The sequence below is a fragment of the Ictidomys tridecemlineatus genome, chromosome 7 (assembly GCF_052094955.1).
Source record: "Ictidomys tridecemlineatus isolate mIctTri1 chromosome 7, mIctTri1.hap1, whole genome shotgun sequence".
Taxonomy (NCBI): Eukaryota; Metazoa; Chordata; class Mammalia; order Rodentia; family Sciuridae; genus Ictidomys; species Ictidomys tridecemlineatus.
Window position 1 is genome coordinate 190,714,050 of NC_135483.1, and position 24,408 is coordinate 190,738,457.

Sequence of the window (24,408 nt, forward strand, 5' to 3'; positions counted from 1 at the left end):
TCGGCCTCCAGGAAGACTGTGGCCCTGTGCGTGTCTTGATCATAGCCCAGTAAGCCTTGTGTTGGACTCCAACTTGCAGAACTATAAGATAATAAATCTGTGTCACTTTAGGCCACTAAAAATGTGGTAATTTGTTATAGCAGCGACAGGAAACAAAGAGAGCTTCCCAGTCGCTGTCAGGGGAGGAGAACAGGCTGAGAGTCTGCACACCCCACGATTCCCCGATTCCCCGGATGGGGCCTCAGCTGATTGTCACGAGGGTGTTAAAGGGCAAGACCCGCCAGGAAGCTGTGGAGGCTGGAAGCACCCAGGATACACACCTGTCCAGCAGGTTAAAGACCGTGAGCCTGAGTGTGAGTTTGCATGGGAACAGGGAGAAAGGGCTGGCAGTCCCCCGGGGCTCCTGGAACTTCCTTCCCCAGGGGGGGATTCCCAGGGCAGGGCCTCAGCCACGCAGGCCCTGTGATCTGACATATGGGCCTTGGAGAACAAGTCATATTAGCTGAGCTCATTCTGAGAACCACAGCTTCCAAGACTGCCAGATCACCTGCTCTGATCAACAGGACCTGGCCTTGCTCAAGCCAAGATGCTCAGGAGGCCTGATCACAGCCAGAAGCTTCCTGAGCAAATTCCTGATTGGAGTGTTTCACAGCCTCTGCCACCCAAACCCCTCACCAGGCCACAGAGCCACTCCTGGCACCAGGAGCTCCTGAGCATCCTTGGGCCCAGTCCCTGCAACCCCCTCCCCTGACAGGGTGTAGAGGGCACTACCAAGACCCCTTTCCACTCCCTTTCCAGTGTTCCCACCACCAAGCCTTTGCTCCAACCTGGAGCCACTCTGTCATCTGAAAGGGACTTGACTCAAGCCTCTTAAGATCCGTTTCCTGTTGGTGCTAAGGCTTCGCTTTCAGGCCACAGTGGAACCTCCTCTTTCCCCTGTCACTGTTAGAAGCTTCCCTAGAGTTTCTGGGTGCTGACAACATCTCCCAACAGGTTTGTTCCTGAACCAAAAACTCCTGGGAGGTCGAGGGTTAGCAGTGGCTAAACGGAATGCTTACATCCTCGTGGGAGGAGACAGACAATGAAGGTCAACGGGCAGCAGTGCCAAGGTCAAAATTAAACCAGGGAAAAAGGGTTGCCAAGTGACAGAGGCAGTCAGGGAAGACCATACTGCAAAAGTGGCCGCCCACCCTCAGGAGATGGCTCCCTTCCTTATTGGTAAGTCAATGACGGGAAAAACAGAACTCACTTCATCAGGCTGACGTGAGGGCGAAATGAGTCAGTGCCTGCCGGGTACACAGAACCCTGTCTGTGCTGTAAGTACTTAATAAATACAAGCTATCCTTATGATCATCACCTTGATCAATGCCTTTCTGGGGACTTCAATGTCTTTCAAACATCCAAATTAGTTTGTGTCAGGAGTTTAAGGATGGAAAATATGATATGTATACGACGCCAAAAACTCATAACAGATATCACTGATCAATTCCCGAATCCCTGAACCTGAAATGCCCCAGAAATCCTTCTCCACATAGCCCTTTAGGCAGTCCCCATCCAACCATGGGAATCGGCAGGTGAAAAGAAACACATGTGGCCAGGGACAGCTTCATCTTTTGAATTCCTCCTATTATTTTCATCCCCTCACTATGTGACAGTAATTTCCTCCGTCACCAAGAGCTGATATCCACTTCATCCATCCTTCCTGTGAACTGATAATCACTATCTGCTTTGGGTTCAAAGAAAAGAAAACTTCACAATGCCTATGGGGCTTCTGTAAGATAAGGCAAACCTTATGCTATCAGCTGTCCAGCGATTTTGTGTTGTTTCCTTGGGAAAATAAAAAGTCTCGACTTCCTGCGTTCCTCCTTTTCTTAATATGACAACAGGTCTTCATGGACAGGTGTGACAGTGGATCAGCTGTCCTTAGGAAGAAAGAGGCTTTCACACAAAGTCCTTGCCCCCCTGTGTAATGGTAAAATCCCTGCAACCCAACAACGGCTCCTTCTCACCCCACATTCTCTTCTGCTTGTTCAGACAGTTCAAGCCTGAAATTAAGTAGCACATTAGAGTACTGATACTCAGGAGCCTATTAAACACCAGACCCATGGAATTTTCCAAGAACTGTAAAACAAAACCAATACAACTCATGTGTAGAGAATGATCATACTCACCCATGCAGACCAGGTGTCCGAAAGGGAGATTCCCACAGGAAAACACAGCCAGAGGAGACCCTGATAGTGTCTTTAAACTAGAGTCTTCCTGGTTCTCCCAGGACTAGGAGGGGTCCCCCCAAGGGCGAGGCCAGTGAGGACTCTGGTTCTCACTGAAAGCAGGATTTTACCCCCAATTTTTGTTTTTTAAATATCAAACTTGCAGAAAGGTTGAAAAACAATTGAACAAACTCCCATTTACCCTTCACCAATTGTGTGGGGGTGGGGAACAGCTATTTTTGCTAAGCCATTTGGATTAAGTTGCAAACAAAGGTCACCTCACCCCTAAAATACTTCACCTGCATCTCTTAAAAGAAGGATATTCTCTTCACCACAATATCATCATCAGAGCTAAGAAATTTAACATGAAGATAATGTTTCTTAATAGACAATTCTTATTCAAATTTCCCCAATTATCTCTCAAATATCTTTTACATCCTTTTACAAAAAAATAATTATCTGCATTCAATTAAAGTTCACACATTGTATTTGACTGTTTAACATATTTTTAATCTAGAGCTGTCTCCCTACTTTTTTTTTTTTTTTTTTTTTGTCTTTCATGACATTGACATTTTGGAAGAGTCCCATGGACTATCCCCTAATCTCTATTCGCCTACTGGCTCCTCGTGAGGCAATCTGAATTAGCCACTTTGGGCAGGAAGACCACATAGGTTTCATGTTCTTCCTAATCCAGCACAGAATGTCAGTTTGTCCCCTTATTTTGTAAATCTAATTTTGATCACTCAGCTAAGGTGACATCTGACAGCTCGTGTCTCCACAAATAAGATGTGATCTACGAGGCAAAACTCCAACATCCGGTACCCAACAGCCCTCATCCATTGGCATTATCATGGGTTCTTTAGAAAGCCTGATTCTCTAATTCTATCACTCCTTTTTCAATGATTAGCTGGCATTCTTCTGTGAAGACAAGCTAAAATCTGGGTTTTCAACTAAGTCACATTTAAAACAGCAAATGTCTTCCGCTACAAATGTAACAGTGCACACAATGTACCCTGGAAGCACCAAAGCATTTCCAAAAGTGGAAAATGCCACATTGGTGGTCCCTGCTGACTTCCTCTCCTCCCTCTTCTTCCCTCCAACTCTTCCTCTCACTGAGCCCTTGGTTGCCGGTGCAGTGGAACAGCTTCATGTACATCCGCGCGTCCAGTTGCTCCCAGCCACCCTGTAGGTAGCTGTATCAGTCCCGTGGTGCAGACGAGGAAACTGAATCACAGAAACAACTTGCCCAAGGACACTCGGTGAGTGACAGACCTGGGATTTGGACCCAGACCCATTCAACGTGAAAGGTCATGTTCCTGCCCAAATACATTCCTAAACTATTGAATTCTCGTTTTCACGGACAGATGCAACAGCCGCAGCAGCCCTTGATAGTTATTGATTGCTAAAGAATTCATCCTTCCTCCAAAGTTATAGCAACACGAACTTAAAAGGTCAGAAGAATCACAATGAAATAGTGACTGTGGTGAATCATTTTGTACCTTCCTCTTTATACATCAACATTTCCCAATGAGCATGCATTGCTTTTGTAATAAATATAAATAGTGCTTTAAAGGAGAAAAAAAAAAAGGGGATTGGGCAAATTCCTAGAAGTCAGATTGAGAAACACTCCTCCTGGGGGCTGTCTGTCCCTATCAGAGCCAGGAGCCACAGGGCGGACCCATGGGCACCTACCTGGCCTTATGTGCTAGCAGGTGACAATTTAGCAACGTACGTGACTCATCATCCACCAAACCAATTGGGGAAAAAAATCCACTTCACTGTGGTCCCATGTTTCCAGAGCCCTAATCCCAGCCCACTTTGTACCACGTTCCAGGCAGCTCTCAAGGTCAGAGAAGCCTGTGCCCCTGACCTCAAATTGTTAACAATAAGAGCAAGACAAGGAAACACACAGGAAACCAACGTGAGAAGGACGAGATAAGACTGCTCAGGGGCAGAAGAGCATAACCATCACCGGGAAGGTGAAATACAGAAGAGTCAAGAAGTTTCTAGAAAGAATCAGACCAGATGGTCATTACTCAGAGGTTTTATAAGATTCTGGGTCTTTGAAACTTTCCCATAATTCTTATTTTTGTTACTCCCTATCTGTTGCCCTATAGCCTTCAGCAAAGAGAGATTGAGAAAGAGAGAGAGAGAGAGAGAGAGAGAGAGAGAGAGAGAAGAATTAGTAGGGAGGTTGAATTCCATTACAAACCCATATATAATTCTGAATGACAAAAAGCCACCATAAGACAAGTCCCACCGTGAAGAGCCTAGAAGTCATGACTTCTACCCTCAGAACCAGAAAAAAACTGAACAAACTGAAAATCAACCACTTTCCTTAGATCCCTTGGAGAACTGAATTGGGGGGGGTAAATCACCCACCTGAGAACAGGAGACAGGAGCCGTGACTTACCTGGAACAGAAGCCACCCCTGGAGGCAGTAGGAGATGGTAGGAACATTCGAATGGCAAGTGACAAATTGCTGGAGGCTAACGTGGACTAGTTTGGGTTAAAAATTCCTAGGGTCCCGTCTCAGGGGTCCCCGCTGTCTCTCTGGGTTTTACTGCAGGAGCGACCCACCAGGTTCTCACTCTGAAGATGAGAGAAAATCCCGGGGCTTCAGACCCAGAGAGGAGGAAAGTAACCATTTCACAATCCGCCCAAGGAAAAGTAACCATTTTGAAAGCCCAGAACATTCTGTTCCCTCACCAAGGCCTAGCGCGAAGGGACACGGCTCCACCAGGGCCTTATCTTCTGTAGGAAGGCTAGTGGGGCAGCCTGGCCCTCCAGTCTCTCGTCCCGGCAGAGAAAGAAGGACCAAGAACCACTTCTGAAGGCCACAGCCCAAGGACTCAGGCCCAGTAGGACTTTTCACAAGATTGTAGAACACTCTCCTTCCCCAACAGCTGATGGTGTTAGTTTCCTCGGGCTGCCATCGCAGACACGACCCACCAGGTGACATAAACAACAGAAATTTATTCTCTCACAGGTCTGGAAGCTGGGAGTCCAAAATGAGGACCTTGTCAGGGCCACCCCTCTCCTTCCCTGAAGGCTCGAGGGAAGAATCCTTCTTGGTCTCTTCCTGGTTTCTGAGGCTGGTAGCCATCCACAGGATTCCTTGGTTTGCTTGCGGCTGTATCATCCAATCTCTGTCTCTATTGTCACATGGCCTTTCCTATGCAGGGGAGACAAAATTTTATCTTTCCATCCTTAAGATTTTAATCTAAGCCTAAGAATTAAAGTAACCTAGATTTTATATAAGCCTGAGAATTAAAGTAAAGTAGGACAGGAAAAAAGCATGCAAATGTACTTAGTAAAAACTTTATGTGACCCAGGAGCCCTCAGGAGGAAATTGTTTTGGACCCTTTTGCGTTGCTGTAATAGCATGCCATGGACAGGTGATCTTTAAAAAAAAAAAAAAAAAAAAGTCATTTCTCAGAGTTGTGGAGGCTGGGGGGTTTAAGATCAAAGTGTCACAAGTTCATTGTCCAGCAAGGGTCCAGTGTCTGCTCCAAAATGTTGCTGTGTCCTCACATGGAGAAGAGCCCGGCCACATTCCTTCTTAGTAGCTTTAATCCATTCATGAAGGTGCAGCCCTGGTGACACCTCCGTCTAGGCCTCCCCTCCCAATAATTGGAGGATTCAGTTGCACTGGGGACCTAAGTGTCCAGCACATGAATTTGAAGGGACATTCATACCAAAGCAGAAATGAAGACCTGAAGGAGTAGTCAGAGTCGAACACTTAATACACTGAGTTGGACCAAAAAAAAAAAAAAAAAAGGTAAGATGTGAAAATGTGATTAGGCAAAGGGGTGTGAGCTGGGGTTGTTATAGGAAGGGAAGGCTAGTTTAACCAGGTTCATTTGTACATTTCTCTCGGCTACGAATTTTGTCTTCAATGATAAGAATGTTACTTTCCTATCCAGGTTCATAGCAGCACAATTCACAATAGCCTAACTATGGAACCAGCCTAGGTGTCGTCCATCAATGGATGAATGAATGAAGAACATGTGGTACATATGCGCACAGTCAGCCACAGAGAAGAATGAAATCGCATCATTTGCAGGAAAATGGATGGAACCTGAGAACGTTATGAGTTAAAGGCACTCAGGTGGTCAAGGGACTTATGTTTTCTCTCATAGGTGGAAGCTAGAGTGGAAAAGGAGGGAGGGAGTGTTTGCTGGAGGGATGTCTCGTGAAAGCCAAAGGGAGATCAGTAGAATAAAGGAAACGGATGAGAAGGAAGAAAGGGGAAGGGAAGGGAGAGACACTGGGGAATGATATTGGCCAAATTATATTGCTCTGATGTGTGCATGTACAGATACGTAACAACGAATCCCACTTACCATAATGTACCAATAAGATATGGAAAAAAATGCCTTCTTCTTCCTGGTATAGGGGGCATATCATCCATTTGGGGAAGGCAGATATTATCTCCCACCTTCAGGAAGAAAATGGGGAAGACTGGAGTATCCTTCTTGTTTTGCTTTTTTGGTTTGTTTTTGTTTTTGCAGTACCAGGAATTGAATCCTGGGGTGCTATGCCACTGAGCCACATCCCCATATCCCCAGCCCTTTTTTATTTTTTGAGACAGGATCTAACTTGTAGAGGCTGTTCTCAAACTTGCAATTCTCCTCTCTCAGCCTCCTGAGTAGCTGGTCTCATGAGGCTGCCCAGGTAGGCCTTGAACTTTCAATCCTCCTGCCGCAACTTCTCTAGTAGCTGAGATTACTGGCGTTCTCCACCACATCCAGATGTACATGCTATTTTTTTTTTAAAGTTAACGTTAACTTAAATAATCCTTATACAAAGTGGGCCATTTGGGAGTGGGGAGATGTACTGAATTCCTTCACTTCTATGTCCATGTGTATCTTTGTCTCTTCTTTTAAAGATGCCATTTGATTTAGGACCTCCCCTAACCCAGTATGACCTCACCTTAACTAATTACATAGGCAAAGACCCTACTTCCAAATAAGCCCACGTTCTGAAGTTCCAGGTAAACATGTATTTGGGATGGGGTAGAGAGAGAAGATGTGAGGGAAGGGGAGGGGGGATAGTAGGGGATAGGAAAGGTAGCAGAATACAACAGTTACTAATAGGGCATTATGTAAAATTGTGGATGTGTAACCGACGTGATTCTGCAATCTGCATTTGGGGTAAAATTGGGAGTTCATAACCCACTTCAATCTAATGTATGAAATATGATATGTCAAGAGCTTTGTAATGTTGTGAACAACCAATAAAAAAAAAAAGAAAAAAAAAAAAACGTGTATTTGGGGAAGACACTCAACGACAGGCTCCAGTGTAATGAAGTAGATGACAGCTGAGAGAGCTGTGCGACACTGTGACACAGGCTCCATTTAAGAGGATGTGCTTAGGGAAGCCAAAATCCACAGAGAAGAACTGTCCCCAACACCAAAGAAAGAGAACTGGAGTCACTGGCCCCTGTGCATACAGCAAACCTTACCCAAACCTCAGTCCCTGGTCAGATCAGAAGGCCTCACCCTGAAGGCCTGATCACCTCCAGTCCTATCACCACAATCATGTGTCCAGAGTTCAACAGAAAATTATAAGACACGTTAAAGGCGATTAAAACCTCAGTCCACAGAGACCGAAGCAAGCGTCAAAACCAAACCCAGATCTGCCCCAGATTTTGGAATTATCATCTAGGAAATCAAATAACTATGATTAATATGTTAAGGATTCTAGTAGAAAAAAAATAAGAGATTGTGCAGGAATGCACACTGTTATTTTTGTTACACATAACAAAAGCAGAGATGGAAACTCAAAGAACCAAAAGGAAACACTAGAAATCACATCTGAAATGAAGGGAAGAAAATAGGACAGAACATCCAAGAACCAAAGGATGATTTTTTTAAATTATTTTTTATTTTTTTTGGTGCTGAGGATTGAGCCCAGGGCCTTGTGCATGCAAAGCAAGCACTCTACCCCAACTGAGCTGTATCCCCAGCCCCAAGGACAATTTTAAAAGGTATAATATATGTAATGGAAACGTCTGAAGGAGAAGAAAGTAAGAAAAGAGCAAAAGTATTTGAAGTAATAATGACTGAGGATTTTCCAAAGTTAGTGGCAGACATGAAACCACAGATATAAAGAACTCAGAGAATAATAAGCAGAATTTTAAAAATATATTCAAACTGCAGACAACCACAGACATAGAGAAAATCTTGGAGAGAAAAAATGGGAGAAAACCTTACCTGTAAGGAACAAGAACAAGAGTACATTGGATTCTTTATCTGAAACCATGCAAGAAATTGAAATATTTGAAATGTGTAAGAGAGCTAAGACACCTTTCCTCTACCCTTACCAGGTTCAAAACTAAGCCTTTTTTTTTTTAAACAAAAAACAGATTAACAAGAGAAAACCATGCACATTTATTTTACATGATATGGGGGCTGTTGTAATAAAATGAGACTAGAAGAAAATGATTAAACTTGTGATTTATCTTTTTATCCTAGGTTTGATGAAGAGTGGACAATCCTGGGGAAATATGGTTGGACAGAGTATGATACAGTGGTAAACTGGGGGAGATTTAACAAGTTCCTCTTTGTTCAGATCCTTGAATCCCTTCATCTTCAAAGATCAGGACGGTCCTTTCCTCTGTGAATAGGAACAGCCTCTCACATGAGGTTTTATGACCTACTTCAGGGGAAAATTAAGGGAGGAGGGGCAAAGGGGTCTTCTCCCTTCTGCTGTTCAAATATCAGGGTGGTCTGACTGTGTCCCTCCAAACCTCAAGTTGAATCTAATCCCCGCTCTCGTGGCATTAAGCCCTGGGGCTTTAAGCCAGCCTCAGCAACTTCGTGAGGTGCTAAGCTACTCAGTGAGACCCTGTCTCTACATGAAATGCGAAAATGGGCTGGGGTTGTGGCTCAGTGGTGAAGCACCCCCTGGGTTTAATCCCTGGTACAAAAAGGGGGGAGAGAAAGAGGTGGGGCTTGGAGGAAGGTAGTAAAATATCAGAGGGATTCAAGCCCTGATAAAGGAGGGGGAAGAGAGAATGTAGCCCCTGCCACCAGGTGAGTACATTGGTATTTGCCCATCTGCCATGTGAGGAAGCAACCAGGTGCCATCTTGGAAACAGGAGCTGCCTTCACCCAAACACCAAATCTTCCAGCTCCTTGGTCTTGGAGTTTCAGCTCCAGAACTAAAAGAAATAAGTTTCTGTTGTTTATAAATGACACAGCCTCAGGGACTTTGCGGTAGGAGTCTGAACAGTGCCGTATGGTAGGGTAGCGTGTCCTGAACCCTATCTGTTAAAAACAGACAAAAACCAAACCCACCAACCTAGAACTCTGTACCCAGTGGAAAAAAGTGAAGGATAAATGAAGACTTCCTTGGATAAATCAAAACTAGAGGGAGTTGGTTTCTGGAAGCCCTGTGTTATAGAAAGTGTCGAAAGTTCAGAGAGAAGGAAGATGACAGAGGTCACAGGCTCAAAATTACATACAGAAAGGAAGAGAGAGAAGGAATAAATTAAGGCAAAATAAATCCTTTCTCTTTTCTTGTTCTTAATTGAGCTAATAGATAATTGTTCAGAGCAGTGATAGCAACAATGTATCGGGTGGGTATAGCTTATGGACAGTCAAATGAATGGCAGTGTGTCATAAGGCCGAGGACAGAGGAATCCAGAATACCTTGCGTATGTTACCTGCACTCCCAGGAAAGCTATGTAGCAGTGTTTGATGGTAGACTGAGATTAGTTGTAAATGTCCACCTACAAACTCCAGGTCGACAGATCAGTAAAAGAGGTCTCACCAATATACTAAGAGGGGAGAGAAAGTGGAGCCATATGAGAAGCTCAGTTAAAACCAGAGAAGGTGCAAAAGGAGCAGAGGTTTGGTAAAATAAAGAACAAGTACAACCAATAGAGAGCAATTACAGACCAATCATTATCTTTAAGTGAATGGTCTAAGGCCGATTTTAAAAAACAGAATGGATAAAAAGACAAGACCCAATTATAGGTTGTCTACTAAAAACCCACTTTAAATATAAAAACAGAGAGAGAGTAAAAGTAAAGGAATAAGCTGGGCATGGTGGTGCACACCTGTAATCCCAGCAACTTGGGAGACGTGGCAGAAGGATCGCAAGTTCAAGGGCAGCCTCAGTAACTTAACAAGACTCTGTCCCAAATTTTTTAAAAAATTACATATATGAAAGGCTGGGGGGTGTAGCTCAATAACCAGCATCAAAAAATAAATAAATAAAAGTAAAGGAAAAAAAAGCCTTTAAGAGGAAAGAAATTTTCCTGGGCACAATGGTGCACGCCTGTGATCACAGCTACTTAGAAGACTGAGGCAGGAGGGTCCCAAGTTCAAGCCTAAGACAGAAAACTGAACATCTAGGAGACCTTGTCTCTAAACCAAAAGGGCTGGGGGTGCAGCTCAGTAGTAGAGTGCTTGCCTAGCATGTGTGAGCCCTACATTCCATCCCCAGTACTGCAAAAAAAAAAAAAAAGGAAGGAAATTGTGACACATGCTTCAACATGGATGAGTTTGAGCATGTCATCCTAAGTTAAATAAGCATAGTGCAAAGGGACAAATAGTGTATGGTTCCATTTAGGTAAGACACTGGGAGTGGGCACATTCACACAGAGAGAAAGCAGGATGGGGGTTCCCAGAGGCCGCGGCTGAGGAATGCCTTGGAGGTTTTGTTTAGTGGGTTTAGAGTTTCGGTTTTGTGAGATGAGGAAAGTTCTGAGCCACTCCAAAGCCAACCAGACTCCACCGTGAGTCTGCTGGGGATAGACAGCGCTGGGGTCTGCACAGCCACTGAAGGTCGGTGAACCTCACACCTGAGCACAGTGCAGGTGACCAGTTTTACATTATTTTTATTTTGCCACAATAAAAACTAGTTTGTTTATTTTAAATAAAGGATTCGGGGAAAGTAAAGGAATGCATTCAAAGAAAGAAAGCTGAGGTAAATATACGTATGTCTGACAAAGCAGACTTCAGAACAAGGAAAATGGAAAACAAGAATGAAGAAGGGCATTACATTATGGAATAGGGTCTATCGTCCAATAAAGTATAAAAATCCTTCATGTGCATGTGCCTAACAGTGCCAAACTAAGAGGGGAAAACCGATAGAAAGGCAAGGGAAAATAGAAAATTGTGCAGCTGTGGGAGATTTCAAAACCCCTCTGTCAATAGTTGGCAGATCTAACAAACAGAAAATCAATAAGGATACAGCTGAATCGAACAGCACCCTCAGGGAATGGGATCCAACAGGCATTTATAAATATTTCATCCCAAAACAGCAGAATTCACACTCTTTTTTATAATTTTTTTATTTGTTTAAATTAGTTACACATGACAGTACAATGACCTTGAGATATCATACATTTGAATCAGATAGGATATAATTTCTCATTTTTCTGAGTGTACAGGTTGCAGAATCACATTGGTCATGCAGTCACATATATACACACAGCAATAATAATGTCTATTTTATTCTGCTGTCCTTCCTTTCCCCCTTCCCCTCCCCTCCAGGGGGGAAGGAAGGACAGCAGAATAAAACAGAATTCTCACTCTTATCAAGCTCACATAGACCATTTGCCAGAGACCACATTGTAGGTCATGCTAAATAAGTTTAAAAGGACAGAAATCATACAATGTGTGTCCTCTGCCCACAATGGAATTAACAATAGAAAAGAAGAGAGGGGCTGGGGATTGGCTTAAGCGGCAGTGTGCTCACCTGGCATACGCGGGGCGCTGGGTTCAATCCTCAGCACCACAAAAAAATAAAATAAAGTTGTTGTGTCCACTGACAACTAAAAAATAAATATTAAAAAAACTCTCTCTCTCTCTCTCTCTCTCTCTCTCTCTAAAAGAAAAAAAAGAAAGAAGAAGAAGAGAATCTAGAAATCAATATCAGAAAGATAGCTACAGAATTCCAAGTTATTTGGAGATTTAACACCACCTTCTAAATAACACCTGGGTCAAAAAAATCTTAAAAGAACTTTAACATATTTTGAACTAAATCAAAATGAAAATACAGTCTATGAAGCCAGTGATACGGCAGGCATCTAAGCCCAGCTATGTGGGAGGATGAGACAGGAAGATCTTTGGAGCCCAGGAGCTCCCGGCCAGACTGGGCAATGCAGTAACTGTCTCTTAAAGGAAAATCAGAAAGGCTGTGGGTGTAACTCAGTGGTAGAGTGTTTGCCTAGCATAGGCAAGGCTCTGGTTTCCGTCCCCAGCACCACACAGAAAAGGAAGGAAGGAAGGGAGGGAGGGAGGGAGGAAGGAAGGAAGGAAGGAAGGAAGGAAGATCAGCTTATCAAAATTTTCCAAATGCAGCAAAAACAATTTTGAGAAGAAAATTACAGTGTTGAATGCACATATGAGAAAAAATATCCAAAAATTAATAATCTAAGTTTTTAGCTGAAGAAACTAGATAAATAAAAGTAAAGTAAGCAGAAGAAAAGAGATGGTAAACACCAAAGCAGAAATCAATGAACTTGGAAATAGGAAATCGATAGAGAAAATTAACAAGACCAAAAAGGTGATTCTAGATAAACTTCTAGTCTGGCTAATCAAAGAGAGAAGAAGTAAATTGCTAATATAAGGCAGAGACAGGAGCAATCACTACTAATCCCATGGACAGTAAAAGGAGAAGTGATATTTTTAACGACTCTATGCCTGTGAATGTGATAACTAAGATAAAATGTATAAATTTCTTGAAAAATACAATGTATTGAAATTTAAACAAGGAGGAACCCATAACCTGAATACCTACATCTATTAATGAAACAACAAGGAAACTTCTGGAACTAATAGGTACTATAACAAGGCTGCAGACTACAGGTTGATAACCAAATGTCAGTGGCTTAAAAATGAATCCCTGCATCTACCAATGATACCCAGTCAACAATTAAACAAACTTTCAAAAAAGAAACATGAGTTAAATCAGTCAAAATAGAAATCTTTATGTATATTTTACCACAAAATTTTTAAAATTAATTTTAATATCCATGATAAAGTGTGTTCATATATTATCCAAACTAGGACACTATTGGGGTGAAAGTGGAGGCTTTTACTGCACTGGACCCCAGGGATAAAGGAGATCACCCTGGGTGGCTCCCATAGCCCCCAAATATCCTGGCCCTCCGCAGCAGGGCCAAATATCCTGGCAATTATGCAGCAGGGTGACTGTGGAGGAAACTGCAGAATTAAAAGTGCTCAGATATAATTATGCCTGTTCTGTAACGTCACATTTTTTTTTAAATTTGGCCACTGAATTTGTTAAAATAAAATTGCCACCATAATTTTTCAACAGTTTTCAGATTTATGGTTTTCCCGCAGTAGTGCTACGCGGGGACTCGGGGCTGCGCTCTGAGGGGCGTCCTGAGCCCAGCTGCGGGTGCGGTGCACTGAGCCAGGGCAGCGCGGCAGGCACCTCCTGCCTCCGCGCCCCGGCCTCCACGTCAACCCCGGCCTCCACGTCAACCCCGGCCCTCCTTCAGGCGGGTCTTAGCAAAGGCTCCCACCAATCTTCCCTGATTCCCCATGGAGTTTCCGAATTCTCCAGGGCTTCTCTTGGGGTTTCCGTCCATTTTAGGCCAACTGAAGAATCCACAGTGAAGAGGAGGGAGGCCGGGGAGTCCCGGAGCAGGGCGCCAACACCTGGCGAGGGCCGTCCTGCTGCGCGTTCTAAGCGGGACAGGACAAGGGCCGAGAGCACTGGGGGCCAAACCTGCTCCCAGACAAACCCACTCCCTGGATGACGCCCTTTAAGCCCCCAGAGGGCAGAGCCCTCTGGCCCCCGCACCCCTTATCATCCCTGTCCCCCCCCCTCACTGTGGCACTGGGGATTGCGTTTCCAACCCATGAACTCTGGGCACCCCACGGCTTTAGGCAGGAGGGTAGCAAGGTAATGGTTGATGTTGATTAGCATTAAAACAGCATAATTAACACCATTAGTCCACCGTAGGGGAACCCCTGCACCTGCCCAGTGAACCCTGGGCGGTTCCCCTGGATTGTCAAGAGCCAGTGAGGGGCCAGGGTAGAGAGCCAACCCCATCTGGTTCTGGCCATGGTGGGAACCAGCAATTCATCTGCGCGGTTCGCACACAGGAAGTGGTAATCTCGCCCGCGCTGCTCTGACTCACGGGGCGCCCCTGCTCCAGAGCCCGAGCTCACCAGCACCAGCAGCCCTGAGCTAAGGCGCCCGCTGAAAGTCCCCCAGGGGGCTGGTTGTGAGAAGCTTGCTGTCCCCATTCATGTGGTTTTGTCAGGATGCCTGGATTCTCAGGCCTGGGCCAGGCTATTGCCATCACCTAAATATTTAAAAAGAGCCCTAAAGGTCACCTGTCCCAGTGATTATTTCACACCCCTCACCCCACACTTAATAACACCGCCTGTTTTTCTAGATTCCCATGAAACATGGTAAGTGTGGCCAAGTGCTGCAAAAAGGTGGGTTTTGGGGGGCTGGGGTTGTGGCTCAGTGGTAGAGCGCTTGCCTTGCACATGTGAGACACTGGGTTCGATCCTCAGCACCACATTAAAAAAAATCAGTAAAACAAAGGTACTGTGTTCCATGTTCAACTAAAAAACATTTTTAAAAAGTGGGGTTTTGGTTTTTTGTTTTTTGGATTTTTTTTTCTTTTTTAAGCTAAATATGGCTAACATCATATTTAGCAAATAACAGGATTCTCCTCCTATAGCCTGAACCTCTGGGGTCATCAAGTTTGTGTAACAATAACAAAGATTGATCTTACTTACAGGAAATTAGGAGTTTTCAGCAGACCTGGAAGCCAAAGGGCATGTCCTATGACTTCCTCAGCTTGTGCCAGAATGAGGATACACCCACTGGGATGGCTGTAATCAAAACAAGGAAAATAGCAGGTGTTGGTGTCCACACGAAGAAACTGCAGCCCTCACAATGCTGGTATAAAGGTATAAAAATGTATAAAATGTAAAATGGTACAGCTGGTGTGGAAACAGTTTGGCAGTTCATCAAAAAGTTAAACAGAGGACTGGGGCGTGGCTCAGAGGCAGAGCACTTGCCTAGCATGCAGGTTCATGAACCTCTGGGTTCCACCAAAAAAAAGCTAAACAGAATTGCCGTGTAACCCAGGAATCCCATTCCTAGGCATATACGAAAAGAATAGAAGAAAGCAGGTATTCAAACAAAAATTTATATATGAGTGTTTGAGAATTCACCAGAATTCCCAAGATGGGACAAAAACATAGAAGCATTCAGCTGTCCCTCAGCTGATGGGGTGAGCAAGCTGTCATTAACAGAGATGGAACCGTTTGTGCCTCTCCACAATATCAGGAGTTATCAAACAGTAAGCTCACAGCCACACCACTGTACCCGGCAGCAGTTCTCTGAATACTTGGGGGTGACCTCCTATCACAAGCTGAGCAATCACAGCTTCCTCTGTTCCAATCTTAACATCTAATATCTATGACCCCCAAGTCACCCGGCACCACTTTACACAGTTATGTGTGTAGGTTACGGAAAGGCCAAGGCAGCCTGGGGGCTCAGGGGGCTGAGCTGAGGGCGGAGGCAGAGGCAGGTGGGAATGGGAGCCCCTGTGGGTGGGCAGGTAGGGTTAGGACCAGCCAGGGACCAGCTCGGGCGCAGAGCTGTCCAAGGCGGGAGCTTACTCTAGGCCCAGGTCCTGACTGAAGGCAGTGTGGCAGGGTCAGCTTGGAGTGGGCCTTGCGTGGCGGGCACTGGCAGGAGAAAGCGCGCTCCGATAAAGCCCAAGGACAGAGGTTCCGAGGCCCACCGCTGTGGCAGGTTTCCTGGGCAAAGCTCATGATGAGTGACCAGGTGACTGGTCAGGATGATGTCCCGTCCAGTCATGGGGTGCCCTACTATTGTGGCCCTCGAGGGAGGGGTGCTCCATGTGGTCTGGTGTGTGATAAGCTCATGGCCTGGTTATTCCAGTGTGAGTCTGACACGCCCATGCATCCGTGAGCTGCTGGTTAGCTCTGGAAGTCCACAGGTGAGCATTCTGATTAGCACAACGCATTTGTTTATCGGTTTTCGCCTTACAGCTGTACCAGGGAGATGGCGGCTGTTTACTTGTGCAAACTAGGTGTAGAGTCCTCTCACCTCAGCACGAAACTCAGAATGGAGCAGCCTACGGACAACCCCTGCTGACAAGATGGAGTAGCAGAGGCTCAGACAGCCGAGAACCACTGCTCTGTACGTGGTGGACTAACTCAGAACGGCCCACACACAGGCAGTGCTAATCCACACAATGGGATAGTTACCCTAAAAAGGTGGTACCGTTGCACACTGCAACATGGGTGAACCTTGAAAGAGGCTAAGTGAAGGAAGTCAGACCCAAAAGGATAACACGTATTGCATGATTCCATGAAATATCCAGAACAGGCAGTTTGTGGTTGCCAGGGTTGGGATGAGGGGAGATGGGAAGCGACCGCTTAGTGGATATGAGGTTTCCCCAGGTGGTGAGAAAACGTGATGCATTCACAACATGGTGAATGTCTGAAAGCTGCTGAAGGTTCACTTTACAGTGGCAAAAGGGGTGAATTTTATGTTGTATGGATTTGGTCTCATTCTTTAAAAAGCCTGTGTTAGACTAAGGCAAGTGTTGGCATAGAAACTAATTCCTTGACTAGTGCTGAAGACCAGTAGCTTAGTAAGCAATTTTATTTATTCATCATAATTAGGTTTTAAGCTGCTTTATGTCTCTGAAGGCTTTTAGAAAGAAAACCAAATTAGGTCCTTTTCCATGTCCACCTGTAAAAATGGAAATTTTTATTGTTGTTGTTTAACTTGTCTTTTTTGTTGTTGTTATCCAAATGAAAAAAAAACTTTTTTTCTTATTTTTTTTTTGTTGTTGTTGTTGCTGTTCATTTGTTTTTAAAGTATAGTTCTGTTTGTGTTCAAAGAATTCAAATATCCAAAGGAAGCTTCTTTCACTAAATTGCCTTTATTACAAGGGAATGTATTAGTTCAAACTAATAAATACTATATAAAAAGAGGTGGGAAAAGAAAGAAAGTAGCTCTCTCCTTGCCACATTTCATAATCTTCCAATCCCCTTCTCCAAAAGCCATCTCCAAAGCCACCCGTGTTCCAAGAGACACAGACAGCTGGAGGCCAGCCAAAGGAGTCAGCCCACAGCAAGGCCACAACTCTCCGCCTTTGCAGGGTGTGCCAGTTCCCGAGCTCCCAGGTCTTCCCCATGCCCCAGCCCCTGGTGTCCCAGGGTTTCCCCAAGTAGACAATCGATAGATTGGACAAAAACCAATAAGGAATGGGTTTCACACGAAGGCAGAGTGTTCCAACATGGGAAGGAAAGAAAGTGGGCACCAGGGATCCTTATCAATAGTAAATTTCAGTAACGTGATGAGGATACACAGTGTGCTGTATTTTGTATCAAAACAAGAGAAAATAAGAATGTGTAGGGGTACTTCAAGCTCAATGGGCTCATGCCAGAGGCAGGCCAGCCTGAGGGATCCTGCTGGGCAGAGGCAAGTCCATTCGAACATCAAAATAAATAACAATACTATCTGATCATCACCGTTTTAAACCCATGAATCCTCAGGGAATAATTTTTGGGAGAAAGAAATACAGGAACTGTAAAACAGAAACAAATGGAAGGGTTAACTGCAGAGTGGAGGAACGGGGCGAAGGGACAGAACAATCCACTCTTCTGCCTTTTTGTATCATTTTAATTTTTGAACCATATACATGTTTTACATATTCAAAAAATTAAAAAAATAAAATAAAGTTTTAAAAGGATGGGATAAAGCAAACCCTCACAATAGAGTGCAAACAGAAACAAATCAAACTGATATCATATCAGAGTGACATCGTGACCCCATCGAGCCAGGGATTAGCTCAAGTCCCGAGCACACAGTGGATATGTTCTGAAAACAAAAGAACCACAAACACAAGCGCCTGCTTTCTGTAGTCACTGTTAGTGATATTGGTCTTGTAATTCTGAAACTTTTATGTATGACATAGTATAAAACAAATAAGCAAATATGTATTTTACTGGAAGAGAATAAAAGACATTAGTGATAAAGTTAAAGAACACTCTGTACTGTTAAATTTGAGTTGGAAATGTCAGTTTGAACTCACAATATATTTTTTCTACCAGGGATTGAATACAGGAGAGTTTTATCACTGAGCCACATCTCCAGTTCCTTTTTTATATTTTATTGAGAGACATGTTCTTGTGAAGTTGCTTAGGGCCTTGCTAAATAGTTGAGGCTGGCTTTGAACTCATGATCCTCCATCTTCAGCCTCCTAAGCAAGCCTCTAGGAATACAGGCATTCGCCACTGCACCTGGTTTGAACTCATGACGTTTTTTAATAAAATGGGATTTGTAATTCTATCTGCCAAGGGGACAAGATTGACAATACCTAGCAGCAATGGACATACCCAGAGCAAAGTTCCTGTTCTCTCTATACCTCTCACACTGAAGGAATCAGAGCCCTTAGGAAAAGCCGCTGATTTTAGGTTTGGGGCTGGAAATGTACCACATGAGCCTGGAATATCATGTCCCATCACAAAGCAAAAAAGTACTTCAAGCTCAATGGGATCATGCCAGAGGTGGGCCAGCCTGAGGGATCCTGCTGGACAGAGGCAAGTCCATTTGAACATCAAAATAAATAACTATACTCTCTGATCATAACAGTTTTAAATCCACAAATCCACAGGGAATAATTTTTGAAGGGTGAATTTTTACAGGGGAAAAAATGCCAGCTAACAAATGTAAAAAGAACCAAAGAATTGAAAACCACCATTTTGCAGCCCCTAATAGAGTAGTTGATTTGGGCAAACACCTCTGCTGACTGATGAAACTACTGGGTGTTGGGTTGGACTTCTGAGCACACGAGGATCCCTCGGATTCCCTTCTTGTCACAGAGCAGGGAAATGGAGAGAGGCTTGGTGCTCCAGCTCAGATCAGCAACAGGGGCACACCAGGCATTCTTTGCTTCCGGAGTGATGCAATGAGTGGGTCACCTGTGTGATATTGCCCCCAAGACATTAAACCCACATTGTGCATTCTTAACCAGAGCATGACCCGCATGCAGGCCATTCTACAAGACTCTTCAAAAGGAGAATGTCACAAAAACAAATAGCAATCGCAATTACAAAAAAAAAAAAAAAAGGCAAGATACTGCTTTAGATTCAAAGAGACTGAAGACAAAACAACCAAACATCATACGTGAATCTTAATTGGATTCTGGATACAGGATCCATCTGGGGGACCATTGTAGAGATTTGAATACAGATGGTGTGCAAGATGCTATTATGGTGGTGATAATGGTATTGTGGTTTTGTGGAGAATGTCCTTATTAGGAGATGCTGCGACGTTTAGAAGTGAAGCATCAACATGGAGACTTGCTTGCAAATTGTTCAGTAAAACAAAAGCTAATGAAAACAGAATGAGAGACAGAGATTCTGGGAAGATGTTAACAGTGGTTGGAGAGTCTAGGCCCAACGTGCTCTTCTTTCAACTCTTCTGGAAGTTAAAATTTCAAAGTCAAATGTGACAGGGAAGGGGGAGCTGCAGGGTACACAGAGAAGGTCGTGGTCGAGTGGGTGACAGGCCCAAGGCCATCTGCCACCCACCACGGAGGAGTGCACAAGGGCTCTCTCCATTACAGCAGGCTAACCCTTCTTTTGAGGTTTTCCTTCCCTTTCTTTGACCCTCTTCTCCCTCTTTCAGCTCCAGTGCCTGGGTGGACACGGATCCCAACACCCTGTGGAAAGGTTTAATGAAAGGAAAACACACCTGGCAAACCTAGCACAGGTGGAGAGGAGCGTCCCATGCCCCAGCCTGGGCCAGGGGTCCCCACCCCGCCCCCCGTTCCAGGCCTCGAGGCCTGCACTCTTACAGGCGGGTGGGAAAAGTCCAGTTCCGACCAGGGCTCCTCCATTCTTATCGGGGACACCCGGGCATTGCCCATGCGGCCTCGGGCTCTGCCAGGGTAGCCTCTGCTCCTCTGCAGCACCACCCTGGCCCCAAACTGCCTGGGTTCCCTCTTCCACTCATTTATTCAGTGATGGGACAAGTACTTCTTGTGGAGCAGTGCACCAGTCTCTGTGTTAGGCCCTAGGGACACCAGAGGAGCAAATGTCATGTTCTCTGCCCTCACAGAGCTCACGGGGAAATTACAGCTGTGACATGTACCACAAAGGGGAGGAACGAGGTGCCAGCAGAGCTGCTGATGGGGCGGAGGTGACAGCTGAGTGACAAGCAGTGCTAACTACGGTCTGGGTGTGGTTCCAGTGGGTCTCCCAGAGGTGCATGTACTGGAAGCTTGGTCCTCAGTGTGGCGGTATTGGGGGGCGGTGGGACCTGTAAGAAGTGGGGGCTCATGGAAGGTGGTTAGACCACGGAATGCCACCCTGGGAGGGCTTAGTGTAGCTCTCAAGGAACCTGTTAGTTGCTACAAGTTACAAAAGAGCAAGCCTGTCACCAGGCATGGTGGCACACACTTGGAATTCCAGTAACTCAGGAGGCCGAGGCAGGAAGATCGAGAGCTCTAAGCCAGCCTCAGCAACTTAGCGAAGCCCTGTCTTAAAAATAAAATTAAATTAAATTTTAAAAAACTAGCCTGTCCTCTGAACTTCTCGGCTTCTTATTTTGCCATGTGATTGATTTCTTCTTACACGTGAGTCCACCATGGGCCCTCTGCGATGTGTGGAGGAGCTGCAAGGCCAGTGCTGTGCTGAGTAAATGCTGGTGCCATGCCCTTGAAACTGCAGGACTGTGAGCCAGATAAGCTGCTTTTCTTGAATAAGTACCCAGCTTCGGGTAGTTTGTTATAGCAGCAAAAAATGACTAATACAAACAAGCAATACAATTAGTTTTGGGGATGGGGTAGATTGGGGGGATGATAAGAGGAAACGTATCAAGGGACACTCCCAGGGTTCTGCTTGTAAAACTGGATGGCGGTGACCTTCACTGAGACATGCTGTATGAAGCCTGAAGTGGAGATGGGAGTGACAGGCCTCTAGGCAGACCACTGAACACATGGAGGAAAGGGCTGTGCTGTGCTCTGGGTGGGGGAGAAGCCTGCTGTGTTCTTCCTCTGGGAACTGCCACCACTCCCACGAAGACACATGCAAAAAGGGCTTCAGTCCAGTGCAATCTCCTTTTCTTTTTGTTCTCAGGAGCAGGTTCTGGGCAACATCCTATGCCCCAGGTGACAGGGTTTCTTTGACTTGCTAGCAGAAAGGGTGTCTTTCCCTCATCTCCTAAAAGCAAGGTGCAGAGGGGACATAAAGGTGGGAGCAGGGTGGTGGCACACAAGTACGTGTACGCACACGTACACACACACACACACACACACACACACACACACACTCATGCATGATTATTTCGGGATTTAGTGGCCTACAGGTGTCCAATCAGCTCTGTAAAGATTAGAGATCATAGCCGGCACAGTGGTACACAACTATAATCCCACTCAGGAGGCTGAAGCAGGAGGACTAGAAGTTTGAGGCCAGCCTCAGCAACTTAGCGAGAATCTCTCTCTAAATAAAAAGAGTGGTGGATGCAGCTCAATGGTAAAATGCCCCTGGGTTAAATCTCAGTACAAAAAAAAAAAAAAAAAAAAAAAAAAGATTAGAAATCATTTTATTCACCCAAATGTGGTCAAGGGAAAGTCCAGTGCTTGTGCCTTCTTCCAACTCATCCCCCACAGTCTCTAAGCCAATTAGAAACTCTTGCTGCAAGTACATTTTATGTGGAACACATTGATGACATGGAGACTCACTCCCAGGTGGACACAGGGCAAAAGAGGACAAATCGGGCCATGGGTGGAAGAAGGGTCTGGGAGAGCAGACCCTTAGGAATTAGAAAATGTGGGCAGATCAATCATGACAGATGACCAGACACCTGGTCCAAAACCAAGGTGCCAGCAGGGCCACACTGCCTGGCACACACCCGAGGCTCCAGGGCAGGATCTGTTCCTTGTCTCTTCCTTTCGGTGGCTCCACATCCTCCTCGGCCTGTGGCTGCTAATCTCGGCCTCCGCCTCTCCCAGCCTTCTCCTCTGTTTGTGTTTCTCTCTGGATATCTCCCAGGAGGACATGTGTCTCTGAATTTGGGGCTGATCTGGGTAATGGTCCCATGAGTCATTTCATTTCCAGGGTCTGCATGGTCCCTTTTTCCAAATAAGGTCATGTTCAGGGGTCTTGGGAATGCTCATAAGGAGGTCTCTTCTGGGGACCACCACTGAAGCCACTGCAGCATGAGACTTTCACAGACCATGGGGGAGGGAGGCAGCGGTTAAACTTGCTTGCTTTCTGACTTGGTGCTGGCGCCTTGCGGCGAAGGCCACTCATACTGGGACTGCACTGAGAAACCCATCCTTCCCGCAGGCTCTCACTGCTGGAGAAAATAGGGGACATTCTGAGAAATACTCTTGGGCCCCCAACTACCCCCAATCCCGTGTAACTATGCAAAGAACCCCTCTTCAAGCCCTGGCCTCTGCCAGCCATCCCAGGCCCCAAATGTCTTGCCTTGGGCCTGGGTCTGCACAGGCATTTTCTGGCTGCCCACCTGGCCAAACCTCAGCCCTGGGAGAAGGCTCAGGTGGCAATGAATCCTGCATCACCTTGTCTTGAAGTACCAGATTCCCAGGGAGAGAAGGAGATTCAAAAGGCAGTACTTGGAGCTAAAGCATCTGGGTCAAAATCGTCTTTGAGTCAAGATCTCCATGACCCAGAGAAAAATCCACTTGCCATCTAGCAAGGCAGGCAGGTGCCCCCTTGGCACGGGCAGGTCTGATTTGAAGGCAGGCCGCCAGCAAGGCAGGGGGGAAGGGGAGAAGGAGATCTTTCCCTTTGCTCCTTCTCCTGCAGCTGGAATTCACAGCATGTTGTTTTCATGGGCCTCATTCAGGGACCTCCCCACCAAGGGGGATTCTGAGTAAGCAGTATTGATAGACGGCCTGTCACCCCCTCACCCATGTCAGCTCTCTTCCTTCTGATCAGCTGCCCTCTGGAGCCACAGCAGGAACAAAGGCCATGTGTCCAGATGGAGAGTGCAGCCACCACGTCCAGGGCCTGGCACAGAGCTCACACCCAGGAGGTGCGCATCGAACGTTGGATGGCTCTGAGAATCCTTAGGTCCACCAGTCTCAGCTGGGGGACCTAAGAGTCCCTGGTGAGTGAGAGTTCTCCAGATAAGTAGAACCAACAGAATGCAGAGAACCAGTTTAAGGAATTGGCTCATGAGCGTGGAGGCTGGAGAATCTAAGACCTGCAGGGAAGGCCAGCAGGCTGGAGTCCTGGGAGAATGGGTGCTGCAATTCCCGTCCAATCTGCTGGAAAAGCACCCCCTCTCAGGAATGGTTTCTTCCCAAGATACTGAGAAAGAGGGGTGTCGGTAGTTTTCTTAAGGCCACCAACTGCCTGGATGAGGCCCTTTACAGAAACATCTAGAATGATGTGATCAGATATCTGGGTACCCTGGTCCAGTCAAGTTGACACCTAAAATCACCATCACTTTCTTTCCCACCCCCACTCCAAGGCCCTTGGGGCTCCTTGGGGTGTCCTTTCTCCAAGTCCTTCTCACTGGCCCCCCTTCCAGGGTGGGGCTCTTCCCTGACATGTGCTATTCAAAAAAGCCCCAGGGACCTGAACTCTGACTTCCTGGGCCTTTCTCTTTCCGGCTGGGTGAACCCCATCACTTTGAAGGCTCCAGAAACCACCTTTCCCCCAAGTAGCCACTCCTAGATGCACTGGAGATCTGTAAGCTGCAGAGAGAGGAGGAGCTCTCCCTGTCCCAACCCCTGCTCCTCCAGGACCCTGGATTAGGAATCTTACCTGGTTCACTTTCTTCTAGAGCTCAGCAGCATGGGAAATCATAATGCTGGCCCATCTGTCATTGCCTCTCTCCTACCAGAACACCAGCAAGATTTATTTCATCCCAGAAAGAGCCTCGCCAGTGCCCGGTGCAGAGAAGGGCTCAGAGTGTTTATTGAAGGCACAGTGCCAGGTGCGCAAAGGCATAGACGCAAGCTCAGCCCTCTAGACAATTTACAATGTCCACCGATTTCCACACTCATGGGTATTTTCTTCATTTCTCTCTGCCTTGGAGCAGACATCCTTTCCCCCTTCCCTGAGAGTGGGAATTATCTTTTCTCCAACCTGGAGTCTGCCCAGAGTTGAGTGTCCAGGACAAGTCAGCTTGGAGAAATGGGACCGAGATATTGTCGGGACCCCGA

General features: G+C 45.8%; 1 long non-coding RNA gene across 1 annotated transcript; it reads right to left on the reverse strand.

The window, feature by feature from the left end:
• Positions 1-21,795: 21,795 nt before the first annotated feature.
• LOC120892827 (uncharacterized) lies at positions 21,796-24,143 on the reverse strand. Its single transcript, XR_005737603.2, has 2 exons — positions 24,008-24,143; positions 21,796-22,568 (listed from the first exon to the last, which is right to left on the reverse strand). It is a non-coding gene; the product is annotated as an uncharacterized LOC120892827 (long non-coding RNA).
• Positions 24,144-24,408: the final 265 nt, after the last annotated feature.